Here is a 10,449-nt window from a genome sequence, read left to right as displayed (position 1 = left end):
TCATGCCTATGGTTGGCCAAGCGTAGGTGCGATTATGACAGGCCTGGTGCTTCAGTTGTTGCTCCAAATTCTCAAATTTTGTTATGACCCATAGAGAGTTAAAAATATGAAATAAAAATCTTAACTAAGTTTCATCCTAAAAACATTTTATAGGAACACTTTTATAAGAATATTAATCAAGCTCAGGATAACATTTGCAGAGAAAAATTGAGTATATAAGAATGTCCATGTCAATTCATTCTTATTTGTAAGGGAAAAGGTCAAAAATTTCTCCTCTACTATGGTATATTGTTTACTTCTGCCACCCGTTATACTTTTCGTCCAATCTAACCCCTACCGTTAATCAAGTTTTTAAAATTACCCCTAGCCCTAAAGTCCCTCCACCGTGGCAGCTGACCCCCTCAGTTTTTTCCATGTCAGCTGCCATGTCATCTGCCAAGTTACTCGACCCTACCAAGTTAAAACCCCACAGACCCCATTGTAGTTGAGCTCAATGAAAAACAAGAGCCTTAAACACCGACATCATTGTCGTCATCGTCGTCGCTAACCAAGCAGCCAACACCTCCGGTGGAAAAGCCTCAAACGTTTCAGCAAAGAAAGAGTGATACAAAGGAATTAGCAAAAGAAGAGAACAAAGAAGAGAGATATTTTTGAGAGCGTCTTTGATTCTCCACCATTAGCAATTCTGGGACAAATTGTGAGATTTCAAGCCGTGGAGATGTTCTCCAAGTCAAATACCAGCTCCCCACCAAATTTCAGGCCACTCCACCGTGCCAATCGTCGTCCCCAAACCTCTACAAGTCTCCGATGAGCACTAGGTGGCCGTAAATGGAGTTTCGACGGTCCAAATCGACCAAAACCAATGCGAAATAATTTCTGTTGATGAGGAGATTGCTCCCAACACCTCAAACGACAACAACGACTATCCAATCTTCTCGAATCTGCAGAAAACAAATTCTACAGAGTCGACCATGCCCGGTCCTCGACAAAATGCGAAAGTCAACTCCCATGCTCAATTGGGGTAAGGAAATCATTCAACAAGGTTCCCCAATCCTAAGCAAGATAATCGTAGTCCAAATTCACAAGAAGCAACTCAAAAGTCTGATGATCAAGTTTTGTCTTCTTCACCAGAACTTCAGGTGGTCGATGATGGTGGCCAGCCCTCCCCAGCACCTCACTAGCCCTCCCAGGAAATAAACACACCAATTTGAAGAAAAATCAAAAACTCCCTGTTAAAAATGCAACACCTCCAGCCCAACCTACTCTGCAACTCCCCCCCCCCAACTGCTACTACTGTTTCTCACCCAAATAATTTAAATCCTAAAGCCAAAACTCAAATTAACCAATCCCCCCCACCTCCCCCAACAGTTACACACTCGTTTGCTACTAGGTTGAGGGCTAGGCATGGTGCAGAGATTGCTCCAATTGAGTTCACCACACCTGTTATCACAACCAAACAGGGGAAAACACGCACACGCATACATAGATCTGTACAAAAATAAGAAAAGGGAGTGGAAGCAGCTCCACCACCAGTATCTTGCCGGAAGTTACTTTGGCGTTTGTCGTCGTAGGTAGCAGCGTCAAAAAGTGTACATAACAGAAAAAATACAAAGGCAAAAAGTTATGAGAATTCTTCTACTTCGATGTTGTTCTTCGATGTCTTGGCTCAGAGAGAGAGGGGGGAGAAGAAGATGATAATATTTTAATAAGAAAAGGGGTGACTTAATTAGTGGGACCTGCTGACATAGAAAAAATTGAGGGGGTCAACTGCCACAGTGGAGGGACGTTAGGATTAGGGGTAATTTTAAAAACTTGATTAACGGTAGGGGTTAGATTGGATGAAAAGAATAACGGGTAGCAAAAGTAAACAATATACCATAGTAGAGGAATAATTTTGGATTTTTCCCTATACATAATTACCTGGGAAAAAATAATTCAGTCCGCACTTTAAAAAAAATAGAATTACATGCACACCACAATTAGGTAATGTGAGCACGTGATTTTTGTTTCCACGACAATCACTCCAAAAGAAATCGAAAAATAAAACAAATTGTCTTTGTGTACAATTTTTAGAATTTGCGTGGCATTTTTTGATAGTTATTTGTAGTTTTTGTCTGTGATTGTTTATTTTATTAAAGAAAAAAAATACAAAAAATATATGTTGCGTGTAAATTTAGGATCTTATTCTACTATTAGGAATTAATTAAATCGTATTTGGTTTTTAAATGAATGAAAATCACAAAAAAGGTATTATTTTTTGGTAATTTTGTCATTTTATTGCTTAATGGTTGATTTTGTTTAATTGATGTTTGATCTTGTGTGAGTCAATTAATGTCTTTTTGATATGATTGTAGTTTTACAACTTATTTTAGGATTTTTGGTAGATTAGTATTTAGAAAAGGAATTAAAAGAAGAAAAGAGATGAGTTAAAATTGGACAAATCGGAATCGGACCAGGCCCAAAAAATCAGGCCCAAAACTCATCCCCACCCGGTCCAGTCTAGCCGGCCTCGAAGACATGCGAAACGACGTAGTGTAACATTGAAACTGCGTCGTTTCGCCATCAAAGATCACAGCCACTCGATCTAGATCAATCCAACGGCTCTCGTCTCACAACCCTAACCCATCTCAACCAACCCGACCCAGCACCATCCTCGACCCAGTCCCCTCATTAAAACCAAACGACCCCGTTTCTACAACAAACGACCCCGTCCCGTCCCTCACCAATTGATCCAAGCCGTTAAGATCATTTGATCTAACGGCTCAAATTAATTGTCACGTTTCATATACCCAAAACCCCCAAACCCCTCTTACCCGTTTCATTCCCAAACACCTTTCCCCTCCGTCTCTGAACCAAAACACCCCTCAGAACCCTAAGCGTCGCATCTCCACCCCCTCACCATAAACCCGACGGCAACGATGCCGGTGACCACCAGATTAACACCCCTAGTGCACCTCGACCCCCTGGACACGGATCTACAAACTGTTGGTTTCAAATCTTCCCCCATCGTCTCGAATCTTCATTTGAAGATTCGAGCCAAACCTCAGCCTATGCTGATCCACCCCAAATGCACACCAGTTACTACCCTGACCTCCCTCGTGACCAAACCAAGCCTGGTTTGGTTCGAATCTAACCAGAAAAGCTCGAACCCCTAATCTGAGCCCCAAGAACCCTAGAAATCCAAAACCTGGGGGTTTGTCCAATTAAACGAAGGGTTGGGGTCTAATAGACCTTAATCGAGATATTCTCAGTTGAGAACACTTCGATTAAAGTCCATTCAACCCCAAAAGAAGTCCGAGTCAGAATCCAAGACGGGTCCGCCTAGCCTTCAATTCCTTAAGGTATTTTCTTTTCCTTGTCAGTTCCATGCTTTGTTTATGTCTGTTTATGTAATTAAAAGTCAGTTGGAGTTTGTGTTCAATTGTGTCGACCATTCTGTCCATCTCGGCCGGACCTTTTATTTGGTCGAATTTGCTTCTGCGCGTTTTGTTGCGTGTTAATTACAGTTTGTGCAATCGAGCCGAATAGGCTCCGTCGATTAGTTAAGCTTTGCATAAAATCATTGTGCCTATCAGCATGAAATCACCCCCGTACCTGTTCGAGTTTGATTATTTGTTATTGATTGCATATGTTGTGATATATGGTCTGTTAATAAGTGTCGTCGATTAGTTTCGCAATCTTGAATGTTAAAATAACCTGATGACAATTTGGTTCATATTGCTTCAATTCTGATTGAGTCAATCTGCACCATTTATCTATCAGTCTAGGAACTGTTTTAACTGATTGAATTGGATTTAATTCACTGCTTTGAGCTGTTAGTGGAAGCCATGTTGTGGACAGTTGCTTTTGAATTAATCAATTCATCCGACCATGCTTGATTAGAACTAAATATTATTTGAGCATTCACTAATGGCCTGCAGAGAATAACAGGCTTTTCAGATGTTTAAAAATTGAAAAGAATTGCATCTGAAAAGGGGTATAAAATGAGTGCTTTTAAAGTAGGAAGCATGGGGGGTCAGTTTTTAATTGGTTTTAACAAGCTGGAAATCAGGGACAGCATGGGTTCAATGATAAAGGGTAGAAATGCACATGAGGAGGGAATAAAAAACAGGCTGAAAGTTGAAATGTTTGAATTAAAAAATGGCCAGCTCTAGTCTTTAAAAAGGGGATTGATTTCAGACAAAAGGAGGAGGTTAGAACCTAAGGAGAGTTAGAACCAAAAGGAGCTGATCGTGGAACAAAAGAGAGAGCTCATTTCTGGACTTCAATCCTAGACAGACAAATAAAAAAACCTCTGTTTGCTCTATTGAAGCTGAAAATTCTGCTTCTTCTTCACTTTTTTCTGTTTGGAATCAGCATTAACTGCTTTGTTCTATTGAAACTTAGGTTTCTTTCCTTGAGTGTCCGAAAATCAGAAACTGTTTGTTCCACTGTTATTGCGGATCTACCTATTTCTGCCTGGTCTCAACTGAGCCTCCGGAGTCTGTTTTTGTTTGGATATTTGAGTACTGTTTTCATTGAGTCTTATGTTGGTTCTGTTCACTGAGGTGTATTTTGTTAGTGGCTACTGCTGTGGCTGTTTGTGTTGCTGTGTTGTTGCATACTTCATCTGCTGATCCTCCTCTTTTCCTTCTTGTGTCCAATATCCAGGTACACACTTGAATTTCACACTGATGTAACAGTAACATTGAGTATGAAATGAAAGATGCGAAGGATTTTAATCATTTGGTGTTGTACTTGTAATTTTATAAAGTGTTAGTGGATTGTGTAGTTTTTTTTGGGTTATAACTCAATAGAAAAAATGCGTTAGGTAGTTTGTACTTAACTGAAACTTAGTTTGTTTAATACTGTGATCTATAGTTGTTTAGTTGTATATATGATATAGTTATGTAATTTGTGGAATGCACAAGTAGTTAGTATATCGATAACTAGACTTCATCTCTAGTCATACTTTACACCTATAGGGCAGACTACTTCTAACCTTGCCAAATGCAATATAGCTTTAATCATTTGAGTTAGCTCTATCAAAATCGGATTCCATTAGGCAGTTTATAGGACAATGTTTGAATCCCGTTAATAATATACTCTAGTAGTTAATTCCATTAATCTCATTAAGAAAAACAAATGTTAGTTTAAGTTCAACTTGGAGAACGGTTAGCGTGAGTTTAGCATTTTATCAAGCTCGTATGCATTTTTTTTTTGTTCTTTTCTTTTTTTTTAAGCAGTTCGCTCATGGAATAAGGCACGAAATAATTCCCCGCTTTACAAAGTTGAGTGCAATTTTTCGTTAACATCTTTTGTAATCTAATAATTAATAAGAGGCCGGAGCTTGCCAAGCATGTAATTTAATTAGCGTATATTTTCTTCTTTCATTTTTAGAGACAAACATAATAGAAAAAATGTAGTCACTGTTAGGTTTATCCTTTTAAAAATAAAAATGAGACGAGCCTCGCCAAATAAAAATGCAAATTGCGGGGCCCTCAATAATTGATCATAATAAAATACTTAGAATTTGGGATGGACTGTTTAGTGAATTTCACTGCCTTACCCAAAAATAATAACGCGTTAGACTCTTTAGGCGCGATTTAATTAAATTACATTCTTAAATTCGGGTGCGCATTTATGCGACCCAAATCCAAATCTCAACGGAGTCGGAATGTATTAACAACCACGGGCGCATTGATTGTGACATGGTTCGAAATGCATTTTCACGACGTTGCAATTCTATTAAAAATAATAATAAAAGTGGTTTAAACTTAATAAAAGCACACAAGTTATAACATGTATAAAAAGCAGATATTTAGCCATTACAATAATTTAAGCGACCGTGCTAGAACCACGGGATTCGGGGGTGGCTAACACCTTCCCTCGGGTCAACAGAATTCCTTACTTAGAATTTCGGGTTCGCAGACTTCATTTGGAAAGTCGAATATTTTCCTCGAATTGGGATTCAAGATAAACCGGTGACTTGGGACACCAAAAGCCAAACTTTTCCCAAGTGGCGACTCTGAATTAAATAAATAATCCCATTTCGAATATTGTCACTTAAATTGGAAAAACTCCCTCACACACTTATCCTTCGGGGTAGGCACGCAAAAAGGAGGTGTGACAGCTCTAGCGACTCTGCTGGGGAACTAGAACCCAGAACGTTTGTTCAGGGTTCAGAATTCGAGCTTAGAAAAATTGTTGTGTTTGGCTTTAACTGATTTCCCTATATGTTTCATGCTTAATGTGCTAAATGTTACCGCTTTGATATTATCTGAACTGTATATAAATTATGCCGAAACCCTTCTCTTCTTACCTCCGGGGAGGAGCTTGCTGGTCAAGACTCCCTATTCTATTAGTGTCATACCCTGAAATAAGAAAGAGGCCGGACAAGTTACAAAGCTGGACGATCTCGCAGGTCCCCGGTACGTAGCCCCCTCCTCGACTCGAGTTGTCCGCTCGGGTACACAGTCTAGAACATATACCTAGGATAAACCTAGTATAACAAAACCTCGTGCCGGATCCCTAGTAGGAACGCTTATTTGCATCATGTTGCATTTGACATAGGGGACTCAACACAGGGGTTGGGTCCGTCTAGGACAAGCAACCCGAAATGAAAAGATCATCCTGCTGCATCCCGTTTTGCGCATTTATTTGCTTCAGATCTGCATGCTGACCGGTTCCTGAAATCGAGAAATATTTTGAAGAGGAAATGAAAATAGCAGGTAGGGAGATAACTACTTATTTTTTTTTAGAAAAATAAAACCAATGTCCAAGTAATGTCAAAACCTCGCCGAATTTTTTTTTTTTTTTTTTAAAAAAATGAAAACAAAATTTATCTTTTAGTTTGATTTATATAAAAAAAACAAATATATATAATACAAAAAATATTTATTTCCTTTTAATCGCTCTCAAAATCAAAAATATTTGTTCAAAATTCAAAAAAAAAAAAATTTCTTTTGTAGTATCTCTTTCATAAATTCAGACTAATAGTCCAAATACTTCCTTAGAAGATTTTTCGAAATTAAAAAAAAAGTGAAAAGAAGTTAAAATTCAAAGAAAATATTTCTTTAGTCGTCGTTTCTTTTCAGAAAAATAAAAAAAAATAATAAAAAAAAATCGAAATCCAAAAATATTTTCTCCTTTTCTTTATAAGTGTTTTATTCAAAAAAAGGGTTTAGTTTATTTCCTCTATTCCTGATCGGCCCGAACTACGCCGGTTTGATTCTCATAGGGTGTGAGATACGTAGGCAACCCTCATCGGGTCCAACCTCCCCTTTTTCAGAAATAGCCAAAATGTCAGAATTTTAATTTCATCATAAATGAGTCGGGTGATGCCGTTTTGTCAAATGTAGCCGAATGTTCCCAAAAGGGACGGCGGAAGGCTGGTTTTGCATAAACGGCCGCTTTCAATCATCCTTTAGAGTTTTGATCGGTTAGACCCTCACATCCTTAAAATCTTCATCCCCGAAGTGCTGAAAGGTCGTGTTCGAAAATCGGATCTTTCTTTCTAAAATATAGTCAAATCATTTTTGAGTCAAATAATTTTTGCTTAAATCACCTTAATAAATGTGCAGGACGAGCACAATGCAAAATGAACACTTTTCGATAATGACTAAAGTCCCTGTCAAGTTGCGGGTATGGTGGGATGATCTAGGTAGTGAAGGGCAAGGTGAGGTCAAGAAATATCTGAAAGGTCTCACGGGTTTATTGTAAATCCAGCCTCGGGGAGATATCATAAGAGCTTTGGTCACCTATTGGGAACCGGCACACAATGTCTTCCATTTCTCCAATTTTGAACTCACCTCGACTCTGGAGGAAATAGCCGGGTACATCGGAAATGCTGAAGTCCCATTAAGGCAAAAATACCTGGTTGCCCCAAGAGCTGTCATTGTGCATCGGTTTCTAGATTCATTAAAGATACCCAGGACGGTCCATAACCCAGATTTGGCCGCAGGTTTCTGTAGTCCGCGCTTCATATACGACAGATATGGTCACGTAAGAGGATTCAACAATCCGGTTAACAAGCTATGTAGCAAAGGTAACCGTCAGAAGTGGGATGAGCATAGACGAGTGGCTTTCATGATAACATTTTTGGGCCTTTTGGTGTTTCCAAGGAAAGACGGAAACATTGATCTGAAAATATCCGGGGTCGTCAATACTTTGCTCACTCAGAATGAAAGCACTCTCGCGCCTATAGTAGTATCTGATATCTTTCGAGCTCTCACAGCCTGCAAAGCCAGAGGGAATTTTTTCGAGGGGTGTAATTTGCTGCTAAAAATATGGATGACTGAACATCTCTGTCACCGTTCTGAGCTTTTGGGTTATGGTTCCTCGAAGAAGACTTTCATAGAAGAGTTTTACACGAGAATCAAGGGGGTCAGTCTACCCGAGGGAATTACGGCATGGACGTCATTCTTTCGAACCCTCACCGCCAGCCAAATACAATGGACACTGGGATGGTTGCCTGTTGATGAGGTCATATATATGCCGACCGCTAGGACCCACTTTCTATTGATGGGACTTAAGATCATTCATCCTTACGCGCCCTATCGAGTTTTGAGACAACTCGAGAGATGCCAGATAGTGCCACACGAGGAATATCTTAGTGCTCAAGCAATTGAGATTAGCCCTGACGCACAATTTCCTGAAGCAAAAGTCCGTCAGATCTGGAATGAATACCAATGTTTAAAAACAGATACTTGCGTGCAGGATCGGGCCGAAGGTGAAGTAGCACTAGGGTACCTTGTGTGATACAGAAGAGAACTTGAGCACAAAATGCCGACTAAAAGACCCCATATCCTGAATTTTGCCGAGTCATCACAGGAGCAATGGGATTGGTTAGCAAAAGAAAAAGGCTATCGGTTTGAAATCAGCAAGCTGAAACAACAAATTGAAGGTCTAAAATATGAGCACAACGTGCAAGTTGCTACTGATCTGGGAGAAAAGAACAGTTTGACCCAGGAAAACGAGACGCTCAGGGCCCAAATCCAGCAGATAAGGATAGCCGCTGATAACCAACAAAGGAGCCGGTCGGATGAGCGACTGATAAAAGGTTTAAAAATGGAAATTGGTGAGTGCCGGAGTGAGTCGGAGAATCTTGAGAATACCATAACAGGACTCGAGACACACTGGGCAAAAAGAACAGAAGAGCGCAACCGGTACCTGCAGCAGTTGAAAAGGGACCATAAGCAAACCATTGCCAATTTGAAGAGAAAGGTGGCCACTCTTGAGGACAGAGTGTTTGAACAAGCCCGAACCTTTGAAGCTGAAAATAGACGTTGCTATGATTTACTGGCCCAAATGGAAGTAGAAATCCAGCAGTGGCAGAATCAACATCTCCAGGATTCTCGGGTTTTGAAGGCCCGTAATGATCAAATAAAGCGCCTACTCATAGAAAAGAGGCAAACCAGGGATAATATTAAGACCATTGCCCATGCCATCATTAGGAGGTGTCTACGATGCGAAGATATGACCCGCATTACCTTTTTCTCGGCAGTGATGATTAATGTCAAGCAGACCATGTATGAGCTGGAACAACTTGAAAGGGACCTCGCACCTAAGCCCGCGGCGAGGCCGAACGATGCCCCGCGGGCGCCAATTCTTAAAACTTTAATGTATTTATAGGTCGAGTTTGTATTTTCCGTCTTGGCATCTTTTGTTTGTCTTTTCGAATCAGGGTGTATCAGTAGTTGTTGAGTTTGTATTTATTTCAAGTCTGTTATTCTCCCTTTTTAAAAAAATGTTAGTTTGTAATAGATTGTTTTAGTAATAAAAAAATGTTTATTTATTTTTACACTTGTTTGTTTTGAACTACGTAATGATCTAATTCACGTGGCACCGTGATACGTAGGCAATTCTCATCGGATCCGGTCACGTTTTTAACTTCATAATAATAACAAAAAAAATATAAAAATAAATAAATAAAGGGGAGCATAAAGAGAAGCCGGAATGACGCATGCCATCGATGCAAACATGTAGAAATTCACTTAACTGTATAGGTGCATCACACCCCAACGTGAGATTACCTGTCTGTTATTTGTTTCAGACTAACCGTTTGCTTGCTGCTAAGTCCAGGTTTTTAGAAAGGTGGTTTGGTTTGGTGGAGGTCTGGCCTCACATTCATACTTTACGAGGTCGAAAGGAAGTGTTCAGTTGCCCATCACTAAGTCGAGAGGAAGTATTCACACTTACTTCACGAGATCAAAGGGAAGTGTGGAGATGTCTTCAGAAATTCCTTTGCCAACAATTCCTGTCTCCGAAGAGAGTTCAATCTCGGCCATCCCAACTTCTGAATCAGCAACTGCTGAAGAAAACAGAATCTTGCGGATTCGCATGTTGGAGATGTTGGATGATTGGAACAATGGAAAAGAGCCGCCGAGTGTAATCCCTGGATTCCCCGAGTTGTTCTCTAGGACAAGTGGGACTTCCAACGTCCCCATAAGTTATCCAACTACCCCATTC

This window comes from Nicotiana tabacum, chromosome 3 (assembly GCF_000715075.1).
Source record: "Nicotiana tabacum cultivar K326 chromosome 3, ASM71507v2, whole genome shotgun sequence".
In the NCBI taxonomy this organism is placed as follows: Eukaryota; Viridiplantae; Streptophyta; class Magnoliopsida; order Solanales; family Solanaceae; genus Nicotiana; species Nicotiana tabacum.
The sequence above is the reverse complement of the archived record's forward strand: the minus strand, read 5'-3'. Positions refer to the sequence as shown.